Below are 24,231 nucleotides of genomic sequence, written 5' to 3'. Positions count from 1 at the left end.
TTTCTGATTTCTTTTTCGGTTCTTTTATGAGATTCTTTGCGCCATAACTCGATGGCATCTTTCTGTGACTGTCTGGCTTTCTTTTTCCAAAATGCTTCTTCTACTCTCATGATGCACTCGGCATCCCACGTACCTGATACGGGCCATCTATACTTTTCCTCTAACTCTTTGGTATACTCTACCCATAAATCTAGATATAATATGGCACTTATGCCATGCTTCTGATACATAAAATGACCTGGACTGTCCCTAGGCGGGACAGGAACTGCTTCTTCTAACAGACCTTTTCTAGTTCTTAACTGACGTAGTCTGGAAAATAACGGCATGACTGAACTGTAATCTAGACACAATACAATACACAATGAACACGATAATTACTCCACATTCATACCACGACATTAAAGTACATGAAGAACATTTAAAATATCAGTTCGAACAGAATACTACCTGGAATACTGAAAACAGAATACATGAATTTCTCGAGAACAGAACTGACTAGAACAGAAACTAGATGTACTGCTGAAACAGTACGAAACTTACCGGTCTCATAAAGAGACACGTCAGGACCCGCATCCACCGAAGTGGACACTTCGTTTTTGGGTCTGTGTACCACCAACCCACGGACCAGAGTCAATTTAGATTGACCCTGTCTAGATACTACCCCAGCAATGGTACTCACCGGGCAGCAAGAACGGAAGGCCTCGGACTAGACTGGACTGCTTCGACGCCGGACGGACGAACTTCGGACTTCTGTTACGGGTGGGCCTCCGGATACCTCGGACCTTGGACTCTCGGCTTGGGCTCTGGTCGGGACTCGCCGCGTTCCTCCACCGCCTCGTCTGGATGCTGGACCGCCACCTCCGTCTCCTCCGTGGGCCTGAGGGATACTTGAAGCAGAAATATCTGCACGTGCACGGTATGGTTCCGTCACGGCTGCAGAGGGTCAGGGGGCCGGCGTGGCTTCACCGGCGCGTGGGGAAAGGGCAAGTCCCTATTCGGGCGCCATTATGTGGTATATAAATAAATAATACCGGATCTAGGTTTGACTGGACATAGCAATAACAGATAGCTCAATAAATAAGAGTCAAGATTCGAGGTAGTAGGAGTTTGCAGGTTTAATACAGCATAAGGACAGGAACAGGACAACCTGCACGGGAACAGGACAACCTGCACGGGAACAGGATGGCAGCGCTGCCGGGGGCAGGATCAGAATCGGCGCAAGGGAATGGGTCACATTTAATAACAGTGCACAGATATATATACTAAAACGGTTGCATTACAATGAATTACAGTAGGCGGAGCAGTGGGTGTGGTCAATAGCAGTCGCGAAAGATAAGGGTGAAAATGGGTGTAACAGGGGCGTATACATAGACATGTGATGCAAACGTAACAGAATATGTCATAAATGGGGCGGAAACATGAAGGGGGCTACCTAAGGAGCCGGGACCTCTAACCTAATGGTGCGCGCAAACTGACAATGACGTGTTACTAGGAGAAGCTGGGGGCTATGAACTCTGTGCTAGGAGCAGAGACTGAAGTCTGGAGAGTCAGGGCAACATGTACCTAAACCCTATCTAGTATCTGATGTTTAGAGGACATGTTGATATAAACTAAGAGTCAGGAGGGGAGAGGCTAACGGACTCTAAGACTGGAGCATGCATTATTCTACATGTAGTGCGTGATGAAGAATATGAAATGACCATTAAATGCAGTATTTCTCTTACATGGAGACGTAAAGGCTAGACAATGACGGAAACTATTGATGCGATTCAGTAGCTTAGGAATGCAGAGAAGGAGGGCTGGACTGATAACTAGAATCATAACATACTCTTGGCAGACTCGTAGGCAGAGCCAGGCTGAGCCGGGCACTGTGAGGCAGGAAGTAAGTGAAGGGTCGAGGATACAGGTGGGGGCTGTATCGCTCCTCAGCGAGGACTCAGAAGACAGGAGCTGAATCTGGTGTCCAGGCCCTTTTGAGGCCTAGAAACGGGGACTTTACAATGAAATAACGTGCACACTGAGAAACGTGGCAACGTAACTTTACATAGGCCTAATACTCGTAGCTTTCACGAGAACTGGAAACTGGCATACTAGTAATGGACACAACTGTAATTGCGTCTTTAATCAAACATGGGGGATACATATGCATATTTAATCATGCACACATAACATAAGATGGAGGACACGTAGGGACACAGAACATGGCAAAATTTACTTTTCCACAGGGGACTGTTTTTCCCCCAGCTTCGCGTGCTTGCACATAGGGCTGTGGGAGGAACGGGTCCTCATGGGGTCACATGGTGAGATCATGAGAATGAATGTTATGATATACCTGAGATATATTGATGATCTTTTCTTAGTTTGGAGAGGATCACGATCTAGTGCTGAAGAGTTTGTAAAAATGTTGAATGTTAACTCTTTAAATTTACAATTCACTTCGCAAATAGACAATGTCTTGGTAAATTTTCTAGATGTAGAAGTTTTTGTCAGTGATCATTAAATAGGGACTAGACTACATAGGAAAAAGACAGCGGGGAATACAGTACTTCACGCTACAAGTCAACATCCACGTCACCTCATCAATAGCATCCCCTACGGGGAAATGCTTAGATTGAGGAGAATTTGTAGCTCAGACAATGATTGTGAGACTGCCCAACAAGCAAGTAAACATCGCTCCTTGGAAAGGGGATATAAAGAGAATATTATAGACAAAGCCATCAGACGCACTAGAGCCAAAACAAGAGAAGAGGCCCTAATCCTGAAGACTAAAGAACTAGCAATAAACCCCGATAACACCCACATCAATTCCAGAATCATAGTCCCATACAGTCAGCAACACTCAGAAATTAAAAAGATCTTTTGCAAAAACTGGAACCTAGTAAAGGGGGATCCAATAATTGGAGGAGATGTCTCCATAAGACCAGAAATCACCTTTCGCAGGTCTCCCACTATAGCGGACGTCCTAGTGAGTAACAACCTGGAGACAGCCCTGTCTGGAACATGGGAGGCCCTGAACAAGGGTTTCAGGAAATGTTCATTTTGTAAGGCCTGCCGATATGGGGTGAATAAAACCCATTACATGAGTCCATTTAAGGAAAAACCTGTACCCATCACAAAACGTCTGACCTGTAAGACTGAGTTTGTAATTTACGTTTTGCAGTGCCCATGTGGCTTAAACTACGTAGGCAGCACACGACCATCTGCACACAAACGTATACTCCAACACATTAGAGCAATAACTGGCATGGATCAATCTTACCCGGTAGCACGTCACTTTGAATCATTACATAATAGTGACCCTAGTAGTCTCCAATATTACCTAATCGACACGATATTACCCTTAAAACGGGGAGGGGATAGAGGGGGCAAATTGCGACTCTTGGAGACCAGGTATATTTTAGAACTTAACAGCAAGAGCCCAGGAAGACTCAATGACCGGAAGGATCTACACACTTGCTTAAAAGAAATATGATGGTTATTTATATATTTTTTATGATAATGTGTTTGTCTTTAATATAATAGATAACAGGTTTATAAACTAATTCCGTTTGTATCTTTTCGTTGTGAGCACACAGTTACCTTTGACTCTGCTCTGAATAAGGATTATAAAAGGATTAGGCGATGGCTTCCTTTTTTGGATTAATTGCTAATTCGAGCATTTTCGAGAAATTGATTAATATTTGCATGAATTTTCGTGTATAAGTCTGATGATTTGAATGGTTTGAAATCTTCCCCACAAGGTGTATATAAATGATTTTTAATGTATATATTTATATGTCTTTCTATAGAGTAACATATTTTTGATATTCATATTTATGTGTAAATAACTATGTATATATAACTATGATGGACTTAATTTTATGTGATAATCCATGTGGGGATTGAGTAATTGGGCACTGCGCCCTCAATCATGTTTCGAATTCGGGACGTTACTAAATGATTTTAATATGCATTGTTCACTTTAAATGAAGCCCTGCCTGCTACGCGCTCATTTTGAGTACTTAAACCCTTGTTTGTTTCATTGTCACGTCATGTGATCAAGCCTCGACTTGGAGGCGAAACGCGTCATGGCGGATGGCTGGCTAATGATTTGCACAATAAATCACTGAAGATTTTCACCAAATCTGGGCTTACTCAGCGTTGTTCTTTTCTGGTGAGGAAAGACTTTGGGATAACGGTTTCGTTGGTTCAATACGCCTAATGAAAACATCCCACTGTGTATTCTCTGTATACTGCTCTGACAATAAGTGAACAAGAGTGACTTAGTGAATTGTTCTGCAATGTTTCCATGATCCCTGAAGAATCAAGGTTGACATGTTCAGTAGTTGCTTGTAAATATTTGCCCCATGATTAAGGGGGCTTATGGTGGCACTGTGAGCTAGCTGGTCCACAGGGCAACATGGCCTGTAATCATTCTAGGCACCAAGCTCCAAATTTATGTTGTCCAACAAATGCACAGATCATACGGATTAGTAGGAACTACACGACCATTAGAGTACCAAAAATGTGTTCTTTTTAGTCTTACTCTAACAGTACCACATGATATAGAGGAGAAAGGGAAAGACTACCAAGAAAGCAGAAGTTATCTTCTTCTTAGTAAAGACTAGAGATCAGAAAAAGTCAGCTCCCAAAAAAGAAAGCCCTATAATATAAGAAAAAAAAGATAATGCAGAGATAACAGGAATTAAACAAATATTGAATCCATTGTGCCTCACACAAGTGGGTTTGTATCCTGTGATCGTCACCACGTGGAAAGAAGACAGCAGGTAAGGGTGTTGAAGGAACTTTATTTCTCAATAGCAATACCAGCTTCCAGGCACCATTCCTGGAACCCAGCACCAGCATTCCAATACTTCAAGATTGTACCCTAAGCCCACAACTATAAAAAAAACAACATTAGAGAAACAATAATAATAAATAATAGGACTTACTGGGGTGAGCAAAACCCTCGTCAGCCGCCCTGGTGGTCGGTGCCTCCTGCTGACCAGCTACTCATGGACATTCTGCAACAGCCCTTGGGTGCTGATGTAAGAAATGAAGAAGATAAAGCAATAGTTTAGTGATTCAGTTAATCTCCACAAAATTATTATGACAGGCAAACGCAGTAACATAATTGTACTTCTCTAAAACAGATAACCTCACCCAAAGTACTATTTTGAGTCAATCGACTATTGTTGAGTTGCCCATACTAATCCTAAAATCGCTATTTCAAATTTCCTTAACAAAAACTAGATTTGGAGCTAATCCATTGCAGTGAATGATCTTTGATTCTTTATTTCTTAACCCCCTCGATGTACCAACACAATCTCCCTTTTTTGCAATGCACATATGCATACTAAATGATGAGTACGATTAGGTAGCGCTGCATAGCAGAAACTAGAATCTGGAGGGGAGAGGATGTAGCCCTATGGCTAGAGCGGCCTCGAAGCTTCGGAAATGGGTTTGAGTCTCGGCAACGCCGCTCAGCATCCTGTGATTCTAGGCATGTCACTTAGTCTTCCTGACGAAAATGAAGGTGTCCATATGTAACGAAACTGGTGCTCAAGTAAAGTGCTCTGATAAAACTCTAAAAAAATAAACAGAATATTCTAAAGTAAACTAAACACAACTTACCACTGAGTGTGAGCAGAACGGTATTCTGATGTTTTTTTAGCATTGTAGAACACAAACATATAATAATGACCGAGCCCTAGCACCTCAACGCCTATCAGGTCAAGCAGGTCCTTTTCCCGGTCTAAGATATTCACCCAGCCATGCGCCAGCTGCTGGACGGTGTGCTAAATTTGGTTGGTTCGCCGTACGCACTGGTGCATCTTCCCCCAGCTCAGCCATGCTCCCGCAAAGGGTATCTACTCCTGGGCCTGCTGCCTGCATGGAAGGGAGGTGGCGCTGCACAAAAAACTATTACTGCCACCTCCTCCTCGTGAAAATTGCCCAGGGCTATACACCTGGGTGGCGGCAGTGCCCGCAAGGTAGCTCACCCCCTTCCATGGTGCTGGTAGGTTAAAGAAAGATGAGAAAAGAAGGCAAAGGAAGGAAAGGAAAGAATCAATAAGGAAGTAAGGAGAAAAATAAACAAAATACAAAAAGTCATTAAAAACACAAAAATACAAAGACACACACTAATATAATGAATAAAAATGAGGGGGTAGATAAGTTTGATAGGGGAGAATTAAAAAGATTAAAGTGGAATAGAACAAAGGCCCAGCCTCATAACAGAAGAGGAAAAAAACAAGATGGCTACGGCAATGAGAACTGCATTGTCGCATTCAAGAGTGATTTGGAATGCAAGGACACACATGAGAACCGTGTGGTGCCATTCGCATGTGATTTGGAACTCTGTGTAGTGTGACTGAGTTTTTTAGCCTCTCTGTGGAGTTCCAAGTAGAGCAACTCTGTGAACTCCAACCAGGCCTACTTATAATATACTTACATTTTGCATTTCACATTGTGCTTCCACGTACCTATCCAATTGAGTTCTTTCAATTTCTTATTCCCAGATGTGTATTTACTATCCTTCACTTTACTATAACATGATGCAGCCTCACACGATCCAGGCAACTGTCTCCCTGGTTACCTGAGAGGTACTAGCTTGATCGCGCTGTACCTCTTACATGTAGCTTTTAATTTCAAAGATATCTTTTAAGCTTTAATGGTTTATGGCTTACATGCTTCACCCATATTGCACTCAGCTGCACCACTATTAATTGAGCACAGCATGTTTTATTTCCATATTGGCATTTGGAATTTAGTTCTATTTAATTTGCACAGGAATCTGCAGGTTTTTTTGTTATCTTTAACTACTTCATAGCACTACACAGCATTGTGTGTGCCTTGTTTCCATGGTTACAGATTTGGTAGCAGGATGATTTTTCCATACCCCCCACTTTTTGACTCACTTGGGAGCTCCCAGGCTGGAAATGCAAGCATTCCAGGACTCATTTTGATCTCCGTTAATGTCTTCCTTCAGACACTTACGGAGATGCGAGGCTGACACTCGCAGCCACGCTTTTCCATGCCTCATGCAAAGAAGACAATGGTCTTCTGCATGTACAATTGATCACCCGTGATTTACCAGATTCCTGCCTCCACCCTAATGAGGCTTTTGATGCGTTGCTTACTCCCACCAACTCGTGAACGCATTACAGGCAACAGTTTATTATAACTAGTCACTGTTCACATTTTCCATTGCACATATGTTCATGCTGCATCTTCTCGGGGGTAAGTTTAGATGCTGCAATTCATTTGAGTACAGCCTTAACCACTGTCAAGGTCTATAAGTGAACTCTTACCACGACTTGCACAGGAACAGGTAGCTGCCTTTTTCCCAAATCCACCTCAAGGATACCCAGGGTCCATTATTTAAAACTTAACCCTCAAGGACCCCTAAGGGGGAAGGGGGAATGGATAAAATAACAAACAATAGAACAGACAGCTACGGAACTGTTCTTTGTGCTTCTTTTGTCTCGTCTGTTGATGGGCGGAACTTAGAAGTCCTAATGCATTAAGGAAAGGAAAAATTAAGCACTCTTCCTAATTCTCCTAACATTACTTGATGCATGCTCTATCTAGTTCTTACCTAACATTCCAGAGACTAGTGCTACTCTTCGTTCGTAATCATCTTTCTTTTAAAGTGCTTGCCTCCAGAGACCTTTATCTGAAAGTATAGGGGTATTAGCTTCTAGGCTTCTTTTTTGGAATTTAATAACTATTTTGTAACCCCTCCCTTTCTACTCTTACCTTCTCTAGAGTTAAGTCGCTCTTAATTATATTTGTTTTGTTGAGTCTTTTTCTTTTTCTTTCTAAAGAGTCTTATTTGTCACTTTTGTAATTAGTTCAATCTTTCTCTTCTTGTCTTTCAGGTTTTTCTGTTTTGCTTCACTTAGCACAATTACACAAGGTAAGTATAGTTCTTAAATCTCTAACTTCTTTTCTGTAAATTCTCCTTCTTCTTAGTAATACATTATCTGTCAGTAATGTGCCTCAATTTGCACACCCACACTCTCTCTCTTAACTCCTGTATAGCTTTCACTTATCTGTGTCCTTTCTTCTCTTGAAGATGCTGTGTGGATGCCGAGTTTACCGCTCAAGCTCCTGACTGGAAACTTATGCTGGAATACGAGGTAGAGATGACTTCTCATATTCTTTTCTTTGGGTCAAAAAATGACGAAACGGGAACAAAGACGGGGAGTGGAGGAAAAGAGACAGAATGGATTGGTCTAGTCAAGGGTTTTGAAGGCCTGACAACCACAATTATGTGCTCAATTAAAATGTATTCATTTTTCTGTTCCTTTGCAGCACGCCCGCCCCGTAGAGGAACGGGAAGATACCTATGATTAAGCATGACACGATGGGATTCGTACTGTGTGAGGGGTATTTTAAAAACACTTAGTGCTTTTCCATGGCATTTCATGGATCACTACTACACCTTTTCAGTATCACTAAGAAAACTGGAAAATATTAAATAAAAAGAATTTCACTGGTCATTTATATAAGATAGAATCATACTGTTTATGAAACATTTAAGAGGAGGTTGATTCTATATTCATACCTCTTCACTCCCCCGTTTGTTACTTTTTTTGTAGTATTGACAGCGCACAGTTGTGGGAGTTTCTATCACAATAAAAAGACACATAGTACTTATAGTTAGATGGAACAACACCACACACACACATATTATGGCGGAGAACACAGCACTGACCTTTACTGAAAAGAGATAGAAACTATTTTGTCATCATTGGGAACTTTTGAAGGACTCAATACAGCTGAACCTTTTGTCAGTAATAATGATTGGGATGAAGAATTAAGACGTACCCAAATAAAAACTGCACTTCATGGCTTACTCATGTCAGAATACTTAAAAGCTAACGCAGCACCACAAGGTTTGATTGTTCAAAATGAGCCATCTATCTTCCAACATGATAAGAGTTTCAAGAAAGACTGGTGACAGATATCATGGCATTGCATGAGAGACTGGATTGTGCTAATAATAAAAACAGCAAGTAGATTGGCACAAGGATTAAAAATAGAAATCCAAGCAATAGAAGTATGACTCAGAAGCTGCCAATCACCAAGCACCACGAAAAAACATCTTGTAGAACTAAACAAAACACTAAACAAATTTGAAGCTACATTGAAACAGAGCAAATACAATAAACTAAAAAAAAAGACACCAGCCGGTTTAGCCATGAAAGGGTATATTCTTACATTAAGGAGGATTACAAGCCCACCCAACAAGAAACAACTGAAGATGATTCCTCTGACACATGATCCAACACTTCAGGCTTGAGCAGAGGTAAAAACCCAAGATACCAGGGAATAAGAAACAATCAAAGACGCCCATACCAACAAGGGCCCAGAAGATAGGGTAATTTCGAAGGACCATCAATGTATCCACCACAGCAATTTGGGCCACATCCTTTTCCACACCCCCAAGGAGCATACCCACCGTGGAGCTATCCCCCTCAGGAATACGCCTACTATGATCAGACTAATTTTTTAGGATCAGGCCAAGGAAGAACCAAGGGAAGGAACCGAAGAGGGAACAGCGTCCATTGGACACCGAGAGAAGAAGAACAAGCAAGGGTATCGACCAGGAGCATGACGAAGGCATCAACAAGCAGAAAATGAAACTAGTGGTGAACCTAACAGATGAAAGCCTGACAACCGCCCAGGTCTCAGTTTTAGAAAAAGGATTAGAGTTTGTGCCAACATCAAATATGGATAAATTCCTACTATGTAAGGAAATGCAATAATTTATGAGAAGACTGAAATTACAAGTCTTTTTCAAGGATAAAGAAAAGACAGAAACACCTGAGGGAGATACAGGCCTAAAACCTAAATTCAACACGATCAGACGGGGCCTTAACTTGAGAGAAGAATGGGAAGCCCTGATCTGATCTGGCTAGGTAGAGGTAGACACACTAGCAACAACAGGGAAGAATTACCAGATATTATAGAGAAGGTAGGAAAACAGATAATGAAAGTCCCCTCACAGGACGTACACATATTCCTTCAATATGGAATAGAGGAAGTCGAGGTTTAGATACACAAACTGAGAAAAACAAAGAGAAACATAATTAAAATGTCTCAAACATGCAGAAAGACGATTAATATAATGAACGCGCTTGCGAAGATATCTCTTGCCTATAAAATAAAATAAAAAAATAAAAATATATATTTTTTTATGTACCAGTCTATAACTATAACTGGAGTTGGAGACAATTGTTATAAACAAACCCTACAACTCCATGAACGAATATCCACTAAGGACGCATTGCCGCATCTTGCACCAAAAAGATGAGCCTGAGTCTTAAAAATAATTCTGCCACGAGAGTATAACAACTGGTTATTTAAAGAGGTCGTACTATGAGAAAGTCCTCTTGAATAAATATAGGGCGCCCTTGGAAGAAAACACATTATCCAGCCGATTTCCAGATAGATAATTAATACTAAATAAAAGACAATAATCAGTCTACAATAATCCCAAATTGGATAAGGAGTAAGATCGAAACACAACAACACTATCAGTTTAATAATAAAGTTGTGTGGTATAATCGGTGGATAGAAAAGTATCACATCTACTCCGTTCAAAGATGGCGCCTCTGTTTACTGGAAACACGGCTCAGGGAATCGGTCACGGCGTCCCAGGTGAGATCAATCCACCCTGAATTAGCCGGCATATAAAAGTGAGGCCGCCACGAGCAACACATCAGAGAGTGTTGGAACGAGGCAAAGACGCGGCTCCATTTAATACGAGGTAAGCGATCTCTAGCTAGCGAGTTAGTACAGATTCAGTCAGCCAGAAGCGGGGTGGGTTAGACTAAAATCAGCGTGTAGAGAAACCACACCCCATAGATAGAACGCTCGAGGAAGGGGTCCCTTGGAGAGGGTAGAAGTATCTGTACCATTTCTGTCTGCCGGTAGCTAGATGTATATGTGGTTTTATGTAAAACATAGAAACCCTAACATACTACAAAGCTTGTTCAACATACTTGATTATATCGGAGTATGCTTACCTCCAAAAGTGGGGGGTAGCTATAGAAAATAAAACTAGTGATAACGCCCAAAATACTCACAGACACCGAGAAAGAAGGGAGGACATAAACATGGTAAATTTTGCAGAAAACGGCAATAGAGAAGAGATTGAGGCAGCGGGCTTGTGCTATTAATAATACATATCTCTGTATTTGTTTGCCCTAATAGAACATATCCAGTTTTCCCAAGGAGTTCATAAATCCTATGCCCGTTCAAGGAGAGTTTTAAAGGTTTTAAGGTACGATGGCTTAAGGGAAATCCGTTAAAAGTAAAGCGCAGTCCCCTACCTTAATAGAGGGTGGTTATAAAATAAATCGCTGTTCTCTGCCCATATAGATACTCAGCCAAACCACTTAAAAAATCGGAACAACAGAAGAAGCAAACCTAATACAAGGATCCCTTCTCAAGCAAGAGAGGTAAATAGTTTGATTGGCCATAACCTATTGCAGAGACTAAACCAACAGATCAGTATTCCTAATAACCTTCTATGTCCCCAGATATACCCCATTGGGCCCATGAGATGTGACAGGGAAGAGGTCAACTAAACATCTTGGATGTACTAATTTGGATCTCCCTCAACATAGAAGGGGTAAGAGTGGGTACCGTATGTAGAGAACTGAATGAAAGTGTCATGCATGAGTCCCGCACCCTGCCCACAATAATTTCCACATCAAAATGGATTCGGAGGGTTATCAGATGTTCACAGAGGCTATTGTGAAGCCAAGCCTGAAATATAGAGTTAACCAAATATAAGGCATATTGTGCATATAGAAATGAAATCAGTGAGTTTTTACCAATTGGTTACTATATATGTACCTTAACAACTGTATCATCAATATAGGAAGATGTGAGAGATACTACTGTACAGTGTGTTACTGTTAAAAAAAAAAACCAAATATGAGAGAGTGATGATATACACTTTAAGCTAGTGATACCCTGTTTTTCTCTTCATATACCTGCAGAGAGGGTGCCAGTCACCATTTATTCAAGTGATAAACCCCGAATAAAGAAGTCCTGAAGAAGGTGCCAATATATCAGTTGTTCTGCACCGAAACGCGTCGACGCATTCTTGTACATACAGAGAATCCAACCAGGGCCCAGTAAACAACTGATGTACATGAAATACTGTTACTGTTGTTTAAACTGATGTAAGAGAATTGCAAGCCTTTGGATCCAGTGATAGTAGTGGCAAATAGACCAAGTAGCCACAATTAAACTAGGGGTTAGATACTATTAGGCTTTTGTTCACCGTTTTCATATATGAGTTGTTGAGATGCTTTATGTGTTTTATTTTGTTTTTAATTTCAAATTTTTGAGTTGCACATTGTGATGAAATATTGCGATTTATTGTCTTTTACCAATTGTTTTTTATAAAAGAAATGTGTTGAAATTTTAAAATATGATGTCTAAGCGCTTATATTTTTCATGTATATGGTTTTATTAAAAACAGATTGTAAACGATTCAATTTGGTTGTGGAAATTGATATATTTTTCTCGAGTACGGCCAACGGGCCATTTATATTAAGGTTTGTGAGTGCCCGTAATGGTATGAAAGTATAACGAGTGCTCCCCAGGGATTTCCCTTTGACTTACTGTCTTCTGTACCCTGTTCCCTGGAGATAGTGGGGTACCCTCTCTCGAGATACCTAAAACCTAAATCTACCTTCACACCGCCTAACTCCACTCTCCCCATAGAATTGCTTACCTTTAAGAAAGCGGTCATGAAGGATTTGGAGGAACTAGACCACCATCAATCAAGTATTCCAGAATATAACGAATGAAGAAAGGAAAGCGATATGAGAGCTAAGCAACAATTCCAAACTGGTGATAAAACCTGCAGACAAAGGAGGGGCGATAGTCATGCAATCAATGGATCAGTATGACAGTGAATGTAGATGCATCCTCCAAGATCAGAGAAACTATGCAGTCCAACACCAAGATCCAACTGACAGGATAAGGATCAGCATAACGTGCATGGTTGAAGAGACTATGGATCATGGATGGATGACTAAAAAAGAAGGTGAATTTCTGATCCAGGACTCACCCAAAATTCCTTACCTGCACACCATTCCAAAGATACATAAGAGACTGGACAATCCTCCAGGTCGTCCAATAGTGTCCTGTATAGGATCCATTCTTGAACCGGTCTCAAAATTTGCAGATGCATACCTTATACCCATAGTGCAAAAACATCCACCTATTTAAGAGACATTAAAGTTGTCTTAGTACTACTAGAAAATCTCCCTTTTGACCCTCAACACCAACTACTGATTAGCTGTGATGTCTTTGACAGTAAAATCTAATGTGAGTATGGAAGTCATGAGGCTTCCACCATGATCCGATTGGCTTGTGGCAGATGAGTCATCAGGTTAGATGTTTTCAACAGCCATCGGTAACTCTGTGGTCTCCTCACCTCATAGTGGGGCAAGCAAACTCCACAGTTTTAAGGTGAAGCTCCCTCTCTACCACACCATAAAGGACTCCTTAAGTTTTTCCCTTTCCTTCATATTTCCTATTTGCTGTCTGTCTTTGCTCTGTTCCACCTCCTTCTAGTTCTCATGTTGACAGAGCACCAAAAAGCTCTGTGTTTAAGTGTGTTATGATATAAATATAATATATAACATAACATATGCATCATATAAGCATACATTGACATTCATATCCTAGATTGTTCATTCAAACTCATTAGCAAACAATTTCCTACACCAGTTCATGTTTCTAAACACACATTCACCCACAAACAGAAACACACATTCTGTATCCATACACAAACACCCATAGGCATATTTCATCTAACAATAGATAGGTTACCTAAAACACCTACACCTCATACAGATGTATGATTCCATGCACCTTCAATCTGTACATCCTAAAGGGGCCTAAACACAGACATACATTATACCTTCACATTACATTGTATAAAGAAAGAATTAGCACACACAGGCTGAAATGTACAGGCAAACGGGTTTGAGGCCACTGAAGAGACTGTCAGAACCAGTAAGCTTGCAGACATAGTACAGGAGTGCCTGGTAAAGGGCTCCACCATAGACTTTAACTATCGCTATTGATAAAGTGCCTTTTTATTTTGGTGTTGTTGCTAGATTGACATTGTGAACCTCAGAGTGCCTTGTAGAAGGGCTCCTACAATCAAATGCCACAACTACCACTCGTAATTGTGAAAAAGCTGTATTGATTCACTCACTGCACTTTTGAAACTGTTCACGCTGCTCATTCGCAGCTTGGTGTCTCCCCATTCAACCGCGGATTGTTCCAATTGTGTGGAGGGAGGGAACACCTACCGGAAGTGTCTCAAAGCTCACTTCCGGTGAACTACAGATCAGGAGCTTAGCAGTTCAGCTGCCTCCATATAAGCTCATGCAGGGCACGTCGCGCAGCGGACATGCTTGAGGCCACTGAAGAGACTGTCAGACCCAGTAAGCTTGCAGACATAGTATAGGAGTGCCTGGTAAAGGGCTCCACCATAGACTTTAACTATCGCTATTGGTAAAGTGCCTTTTAATTTTGGTGTTGTTGCTAGGCTGACATTGTGAACCTAGGAGTGCCTGGTAAGGGGCTCCTACATTAAATGCCACATAGTTTTTAACATTGGAAATACCACTCGTAATTGTGAAAAAGCTGTTTAATTCACTCACTTCACTTTTCAAACTGTTCACGCTGCTCACTCGTAGCTTGGTGCCTCCCCGTTCCACCACGGATCGTTCCGATTGTGTGGAGGGAGGGAACACCTACCGGATGTGTCTCAAAGCTCACTTCCGGCGAACTACAGATCAAGAGGTTAGCAGTTCAGCTGCCTCCATATAAGCTGATTCAGGGCACAACACGCAGCGGACCTGCTGCTGGCGCGCCAAAGGTGTGCCAAAGGCAAGCCCGTCGGTGCCCGTCCGCGCCAGACCGTCGCCAGGAGCCAGAACGCCTGCCAGTCCCCTCTTAGATCGGACATGTAAGGGAAGCGCCATTCGTACATATTCCAGACAAGACCTAGTAGAAATTCGAAATATAAACAGTCTCAGGGACCTAAAAAACAAAGAGTGTAGCCCCTCTCTACATCTAGACGGACCTTTCGCATGCAGGACCTGCCAATACCACAGCCAAACATCCACTTGGCCCCCAAGTAATGCTAATACCTACTCCCAAGAGCTCAGCCCTGCCCTATCGCCAGTGAACAGGAAAGAACGCAGCACCCCTCACAAAGTAACAATAACAGAGGTTGAAACTGCTTCCTGGCCAATGTCAGATCACTACCCAAGCATTCCACCCATATATGGGATCAGATAACTTCCACACTTCCCCACATTGGATTTCTGACGGAAACTTGGACCAAGCCCTGCTCTAACCCTGATATTGCAGTCGCAGTTCCCGGGGGCTATCACATTCATAAAATAGATAGACCCCACAAGATAGGAGGTGGTCTAGCAATCATATACAAGGACCCAATCAAAATCTCTATGATTGACAATCAATGCAGTGATTTAATGGAGATTTTGATCTTCAGAGCGGACCTACATCCCCAACTTAGCTGGAAAGGTGCACTCGTGTACAGGCCCCCAGGACCCCTCTCCAAGTTTCCTTCACAGCTATTGGAACTGATTTCCCCAACATAATTTCAACCAGGAATTTCTTACTGCTTGGTGACTTTGACGTACATGCAAAGAACACTGTTAATAAAGAGGCCGTAACTTTGCTGACGGACCTATCCACACTAGGATTAACAAAAATTAACAATGATCCCACCCACCAGGCTGGACACACACTGGACATAATTTTTGCTAATTCCCCAACATCACCTACAAAGCCTCTAACCCACTGACTTGATCGGACCCTTTCCTAATTGATTTTCAAATTCACGGCCAGAAAGACAACTTAACCTACAACATTCATCCTACCAAGAACTGAAGACAATGGCATAAAATCACCCCCACTAAGTTCCACGAAATATTCACTCCCCCCTAGATTTCGGACTCCGATACGACTCATGAACGTCTAACGTCCTTTACAGCAAGTATGATAACCACTATTGACTGTCTAGCCCCTCTGAAATCACAACAGACCAAAAACAAACGTCTCCAGACCCACTGGTACACTCCCGATCTAAGATCCGAAAAATGCCAATGTAAGAAACTGGAACGGCTATGGCGCCTTTCCAAAAACCCGCAAGATAAGGAAAACTTTAAAACCGCACTAACAGCACATCACAAAAATATAAAACTCGCCGGAAAACGCTCATTATAGTCCAACTTGAAAGCGCTGGTAACTCCTCTTGCACCCTGTTCAAAGTCCTGAACTCATTTATCAACCCCAAGGCCTGTCGCACCGAGGTAGCCGCCTCCCAAACTCTGTGTAACAAAATCGCAAATCACTTTTCGGAGAAAATTGAAACCATTTATCAAAAGATCAGCTCCAGCCCCTATCCTCAGTCGGGCCCTAGCATAGACCGTTCCCCTATCATCACCGATGCCCTAACTCTGGAATCCTTCCCAGCTTTATCTGCAATTGGAGTGGAATCATTGCTGAAAGTGGTCAAATCTGGATCTCCCCTAGATCCCATACCTGCCAAAACCTCTGCCCTCCTATCAAAGATGCTTGCTGCTCCCATTTGCTCAATTCTCAATAGATCTATGTAAGAAGGCAGCCTTCCACCAGAGTGGAAAGCAGCACAGATCATCCCCATTAGGAAGATCCCTAAGATCTCCATTGAGGAGGTCTCTAATTATCGTCCCATTTCTCTATTTCCTCTACACAGAAAACTTCTAGAAAAGCATATCAACAAATATCTGTCGGAATTTGTTGAATTCTCAAAATGTTTAGACCACTCACAGACAGGATTTCGACCAAAACACAGCACTGAGTCAGTCCTGGTGGAAGTAACAGATAACATCCGTATGCTGGCAGATGAAGGTCGAGCAGTACTTATGGTGCTGCTCGACCTATCCGCAGCATTTGACACCATCTCCTACCAGATTCTACTCTGGCGACTCAAGGACATAGGCATCTGAGGAAAAGCCATAAAATGGTTGACCGATTTCCTCACTAACAGAACACAAACCATAAACTTAGGCCCTTTCAGCTCACAAACCACCAAAGTCACCAGGGGGGTACCGCAGGGCTCATGCCTGAGCCCCACCTTATTTAACATCTACGTTAGCCCCCTGGCTTGCCAACTGAGGCAACTCGGCTTCATCCCTATCTCCTACGCGGATGATATGCAACTTTTGCTCTCCCTTGACAAAACAGACATGAACATCCATCCACCTTCTCGGAGGGTATGAAAGCCACCCCCCACCCCCTCCAAATCTCAGATGCTCCGTTACTTCGAGAACTACACTGGCTTCCAGTGAAACAAAGAGTAAAATTAAAAATATGCTGTATGGTTCACAAATCCCTGAACAATATGGGATCCAGCTACCTGACCAAAAAACTGGTCACATATATGCCACATAGAACCTTGCAATTAAGTAACCAAGGATTCATTCATGTCCCACGCATCAAACTAGCCCGCATGGGCGGTAAAGCATTCTCCCATCTCGCCCCGAGGTACTGGAACCAGCTCCCCCCAGTTGCGTTAATGCCCCAACTTCCTGACTTTCAGAAAACTGCTCAAAACGACACTGTTCTAAACTCTCCTTGGTTGGCCACTAGCTGTCACAGTGCAGTGCTGAGATACCCCGACAGGAGTGATTCGGGCGCTATAGAAATCACAAATTAAATCAAATCAAAGGCCAGGAAACAAACAGAAATGCAATAGCCATAGATCACGTAGTTCATCAAATATTGTGACATGCAGATGTCAGAAAACATTAATCTTGTACTCTAGGTCAAACGGGAGCAATGCACTCTTTTCCGTCACCATAGCCACGACTAACCACAGACAATGAGAATATGTGGGCCAGCAGTAGAAATGGGGAAATGGGAAATAAATAAGAGAGAAAACAGAGACAGTGAATTTCACAATTTTGACACGTCACTCTGCCAGACTCTACCATCTGCAGTTCGGAATTGGTAATCAAAGGCAAGATGAGATACCTTAATAATCTCTCCTGAAGTTGTTACATCTAACCTTAAAATGAAGGTGTTACATCTTACCTTAACAATAAAAAGTATATATATATATGTGAGACATATCTCAATGTAATCAACTCTCTATATACTGGTGTGAAGCAGATATTTATGCAGCTAGGTTGATGCTGACCAGCTGTACTCGTCAATCGACAAGATAAATAATTACCTTATGCCATATATATATGAACTCTTTGATTCTGACAGGCTTTTTTTCTGTCTTCTCTTTTCTGCACGTGAAAACTAATTAATATTCCATCATATTTGGCAATATCTTCTCTGGACAACAATTCTCATTTCAATAAAATTATCCCTCAGAAATTACAACATTTACCTGGCAGTTTATGGTTTTCCTTTTTTTTTTTTTACTTTACTTCAGGCGTTTAAATGTATTGAAACCAGTATGTAATATTCAAACTCTGGTAATACAGAGTAAACAACTCACGGCAATATTTTAAGATGCACTGAAGTAACTTGTTTTGTGAAATATTTTTGATTCTGACAGAAGGGCATTTAACCAACACAATGAAACACCTGCTGTGTGCAGCTGAGTAAATTACATATATATAAATATATATATTTTTTTTATAGTAAACATATTTGTAATGCAAATTAGAGACAGGGAGCAGACCATTTTAAATTGCTTTGTCAAATCAGTGTTGTTCCTTTCATAATCCATTACGAAGACAGTTTTCAGTAGAGTCTCAGACTCTGCTTTACTTGATTTTTTTACGTTCGTCATTGTGTAATTTAGTTATGTTATCATTAGCATATACTGGGACTTGAGATTCATATTGCTTGCAAACCGGACCGAAAGAAAAGAAAAAAAGAAACTGTTTTTAATTGTTTTCTTTCTGCACACGATCGAAATCCGCCTTTATTATATTGTGACATAGTTAAATAACAAAAGATGCGATTTTCTTTATTAAAAAAAATATTCAGTTTAAACAATTCTTGTCGCTGCATAATGTCTTGCAATTACGATGTCTTAATATAATAAAAAATTGAAAAAGTTGCGATAAATAGCGTGACATTGATGAGGCAAAGAGAAGGGTAGAAATATGTAAGAATTTAGGAAAGATAGTGTATGCAAATGCATCTGAAAGATTGTGTGCATGAATGTATATGTTTGAATGTGTGTCTAACAATTGATGCATGTGTGTGTGAAAAAGGGTGTGAGAGAGAAGTAGAAAGTGTGTACATGCTTAAAAGTATGATCTTGAGATTGATTAAATGAGTGAATGTGTGTGACTAACATTGAATGTATGGTAGTGTAAGAGAGAATGAATGTGACTGACAGTGAGCATGAGTACATGAAACTTTGAGAGAATTAGTGACATACAAATGGCAGAGAGACTTTATGTTTGAGAAAGGCACAGTGTGTGAAAGTCCACTTGCATGAAGTCTGAGAGCCTTTATGAAAATATGTGAGCAACTACTTGATAATCTGTCTCTGTGTGTGTGTTTTTAGGGAGAGACTATGGACAAAGAGTGAGAGAGAAAGAGTTAGAGACCTGTTACTGTAAATATACAAATGAAGTTGTGCATACAGTTAATAGTTATGTTGATGCTGATAATACCTGCTTGAATGTGAAATATTCCCATGGAGTTATCTTTGAATACTATTATGTTGCGACCAACGTTAGCAGTCCATTGTTCTTGAATATGCGTTATTATGTGCAGTTGCTAAATAAGTCGTGGGTGTAATTTAGGAGTTGAAAGGGGCCTCAGGGATGGAAAAATCTGTGCCAAGAACAAGCATGGGCACCCCATTCCTTATGTTATGTCTGTTTTTCATTATATTAATAGTGCACACTGTTCCATAATAGTGGGATTAGGCAATCCTTGTATAAATGCACGTCTCTAATTTCTTTATAATCTGCGAATAGTGACACTCTCATTTACCGAATAATAAGAAATAACGCCAGAACTGACCTGCATAAGTAAATGCTGTCACTTTCTGACACCATAATTCCTGCTGCCAGAGCCAGCAGCCAAGGTGAAAGGCAGGTCAGGTTGCGGAGCAGCTGTTTAAAGCAACTAAAATGAAACGTTGCTTTTCTTTCTTTTGCTCTATTTTTTAGTTTACAGCGACTAGTAGACAGCACACAATTCTTTTTTGCATACCTTGGATAGTTATAGAAAAGTTCGAATCTTTCTGTATGTTTCTACACGTTCTGATTCACAGCTGCTTTTTTAACTTTTTCAAATATGTTTTAGCAACAAATATCTCTCAAGTGTTTGATATTTTTAGTTTTGCACTAGAGGTTCGTTTTTTATTCTTTATGTTTGCAAACATGCTGTTTTTTCTGAAAGATATATACACCATGTTTTTAAGTGGTTTGTGGTAAAGGTGATGGTGTGACCATGTATTATATGGGATAAAGTACCCCGGCCATACATGATAATGATATTGCAAGTCACCTCAGAGTTCCATAACTTTATAAAGGAACCCCCGGTGACTTGCAATATCTTATATCTCATTCTGTTTACTAATCTTTAAATATGTCATGTCAGGGAGCAAAGGCAGAGATTAGTGACAGATAGTATGCCACATTCAGCAAGGTAATAGGACAAGATAAATAAATATTAGAAATTGTGGTCACAGGCCCGTAGATGACAGGAATTGGCTGTAAGCAGTATAAGGATAGAGACAGGCACAGGCAAGGCTAGTGGGTAGGAAGGTTTGATGAAAGTAAAGGATGGAGTGGCACATGACAAGGAGATTCCTGGTAGCTTAGGAAAAGCCCTTTGCATTGATGCAAGCAGATTGCTCTCAAAAGGAGACACAATAGCAAAGTCATAGTTTAGACTTGATGTTAGAGAGGCTTTTGTACTTAGTGTAAAATTGGACCAAGACTGACTACAACACTGAAGCAGATAACATGCCTAAGAACATGGATTCAACAACCAAGCCAGAAGTAACACTGTAATTAAATACAGGGCTGTAACAGACAGTGGACTAATTTGGCAATGGAAGAGAAAACACACTCAGAAAGAATAATCAGAATACAGGATAGACATAAATCAAGAGTAAAAAAGAGGCAAAAGGAAAGAAAGAGGCAAATACTGAGGACAGGTACTACACTAGTAGTAACGTAAAAATCACAAAAGATGGAGGATGTCAACAAGAAAATCAAGACACTAAATCTAGACAAGGAGGCACCCAACAAACACAGGAAGCAGTCATTTCCAACATAAGTCTGGACCACAAAATATAAGGAGTTATTTCAATATTGTCACTTTCTATAATCAGAAATTGTATTCATATCACTCATTTATTTGACATGAAAAGGTTATTGTATGAGTATAAAAAAAAAAAGAAAGTATCAAGTTAAGAAATGCCACTACAGTCAAAACATTGCCCAATGCATTTTATATAAATTAAATACAGTTGTTATCAATGTTTTGTGCAGCCGGGGACAGCCTTAACAACATGTTGTTTAATCCGAGCACAGCCAAGCTACTCTTTATGTGTTGTGGTCCAGACTTATGTGGGATGTTATGTAAGGGACTGACATCGGACAACGTCCATGACTACACCTCTTTGCAGCAGGAGTGCTGTCTGTTGTAGCACATGCTAAATTCACTTACTGACCACACTTCATAGAAGGGTTTAGTGCTGGTTGTTTAGCTCCACTGCTGCTATTTGTAATAGTCAAACTAAGAGGTAATTCCCTGCTGACACCTGTAAGTGTGAACAAGGATTTAGTACAAGGAACTCAAGGATGTACCTAACAGGTACCGAAACAATATACCCTACTGAAACCAGGATTCAAAAGAGAGAACTTAAGGATGTACCCAGCAGGCACCGGAAAAAAGTAATGCCCAACCGTAGGTAATAATGCAGAAATTCAGAACAAACAATGCTGCAGGAAAAAGGAACAGACTCACAAAAGAAATGTAGTGCTGCTAACTCAGAGGATAGGTGGTGAAAAGTCCACCAGAAAAATGGCAGAAATGCTGGATATGAAGGTGAAAGGAAATGTGAAAAAACAAGGTAAATGTGAGCTAAAGGTGAAACATATAAGGAAGTTTGCTGCATGAGGCAGCCACAGGACCGGGAACAGGTGTGACCTAGCTGCAGCACAGTGCAGGTAAGAGCAGTTAAAGTCCTTCCTCCCGCTCTCTGCCTGAAAGTGTGAATGGAGATTCCAGGAACCAACAAGTTTACATAACTAAGTCATGGAAAGGAACATGCAATAGATCCCATTTAGGAGCAGGGTAGGAAAGCGTGCATACATGAAGTAATAACATGTGCCTCAAATCATAATTAAAATCTGTGGAGATCTCCTTTCTTGCTCTCAGCCCCGGAAAAGGCATACAAGTACCATAGAGCAACAGTAATTGGGAAGCAGTCATTGGAAGAGACACAAGAATGGCTCTTGTTTCAAAGAAAATAGGAAACTGTAATTGAACATTAAATCATGGCAGACATTCCTACATAGTGTTCATGATACAGGCAAGATTACAGAAGCTCTTTAGATAATGACACCCAATGGCTGGATAGAAGTACCCTGATATGTTAACTGACAAACTTGTAGATATTTTTAAGGGATGTGGCATGGTTATAGTTGGGATTTTAAACCACAGAAATCTTATAAGTCCCTTTAACATATCCTGCAAGAGGGATGCACATTTTTCATTATACCAGTGAATGCATTGTTGTTACAATCCCATACATTAATGCCTAAAATACTTATAAATCAACCTCCTGACTGAGACTGTTAGCACAATAAAAGGCAATTATAAAATAGATGAACACAATGCAATATTCTAATACTACCAGAACAATTCATGGTCTAGAGAATTTTGAAATTTAATTCATGGATGCCTGTGGAGATATAGAACATGCTGGAAAGGAGACACAATCTGAATTGTCTACAGTACTTTTAGAGTTACTCCTCAAATCATATTTCCTGTTGTTTTCTCTGAGCACGTGTAAATAAAGTGATTTCTGTTGAAACATTAACAAAACTTGAACATTATGTTACCGATACTAGGCATATGGCTTATTTGGTTTGTGTTTTCCACAGGCACCAAAGGAAGCCTTTCAGAAGATTTTGGACCATCTGATCTGTATAACCTTAATGGGAGAATGAGGGTGCCATGCCTGCCCCACCTGAAAAAATGGTATAGCTAACAACTGTTTCATGAGTGCTGTGAGGAGACACTGTCTCAACCACCCTTGATACGGGATTGTATTGGAGTAAATGCAAAGTAAACAGACATTGGTTACCTACTCATGGGAGGAATACAAACGGCAACAAATGTGTGCTGACACATGGGAAACCTGGGCTTCAATCCCTGGCAAATAGTGTCTATTTTGTCTCTCCCTCACATAGAACGCACAACGACATAAGACTGAGGAAGAGGGGTTAGGCAAAGTACCGACTATATTATATTTTCAGTTGAAGGAGAACATTATCCAAGACTATGCCAATCTAAAACTTTAACAGCAAAATGAATCTTGTTGCATCCTTTTTTCTTGTCAAAATATAACGCCTGAAATGGAAAAGAGATAATGAAAAATGCCTAGAGAGTCAGTGGCAGGGTCTACAAAAACAACATTACATCTAAAAGAATGTGTAGAAAAATAAAAAATTAAAATAAGATACTTTAGTAGCTACATACAATAAAAAATGACATATACCAGTCTAGCAAACAATGAAGAATATGAAGCCTTATAGGGCGACTCAGCGGACATTTTGCGAGGTGATAGCTTGGAAATGACACTCAAAAGCAAACTCATGATATAAGAGCAGAAATGGACTGAGATGTAGTGGGTCAACCAAATATTTTGAAGAAAAGAATTATTGGATCATTCATTGAAGGACTGATTAGAAAGATGGAAAACCTAGTAATAAAAATATAATTGAACTCATATGTTCTTGTTTCTCTCATTCACAAAACATAGGTTTTGCAAAGTCTAAATCGAAGTTTGAGGTTAATAGAGGGCTGCATCCTGATCTTTGAAGGCGTTTGTGAGATTAAGAAACAAATTCCTAAGAAACAGGCAGTACTAAAATATTTAAGGTAACATTGAATAAGCAATGAAATGCTACTCCAAAACTACAATTTTACTGGTTGCGGTATAAATGGATCAGATCAGGGGTCTCA

The 24,231-nt window shown here is 40.7% G+C and overlaps 2 long non-coding RNA genes across 3 annotated transcripts in view; both read left to right on the top strand.

Annotated features, from left to right (window-relative positions):
• Window positions 1-23,986, top strand: part of LOC144819528 (uncharacterized) — a 56,205-nt gene extending 32,219 nt beyond the window's left edge. For both annotated transcript variants that reach the window (XR_013607427.1, XR_013607426.1), the window contains exons 3-5: window positions 7,863-7,900; window positions 8,060-8,123; window positions 23,148-23,986. This is a non-coding gene — a long non-coding RNA (uncharacterized LOC144819528). The remainder of the gene's footprint in view (window positions 1-7,862; window positions 7,901-8,059; window positions 8,124-23,147) is intronic.
• LOC144819529 (uncharacterized) lies at window positions 8,185-12,503 on the top strand. Its single transcript, XR_013607428.1, has 2 exons — window positions 8,185-11,626; window positions 12,000-12,503. It is a non-coding gene; the product is annotated as an uncharacterized LOC144819529 (long non-coding RNA).
• Window positions 23,987-24,231: the final 245 nt, after the last annotated feature.

Source organism: Lissotriton helveticus, chromosome 2_1, assembly GCF_964261635.1.
Source record: "Lissotriton helveticus chromosome 2_1, aLisHel1.1, whole genome shotgun sequence".
NCBI classification, from domain to species: Eukaryota; Metazoa; Chordata; class Amphibia; order Caudata; family Salamandridae; genus Lissotriton; species Lissotriton helveticus.
Note: the sequence above shows the minus strand (reverse complement) of the source record. Positions and strands in the feature narration are given on the sequence as shown.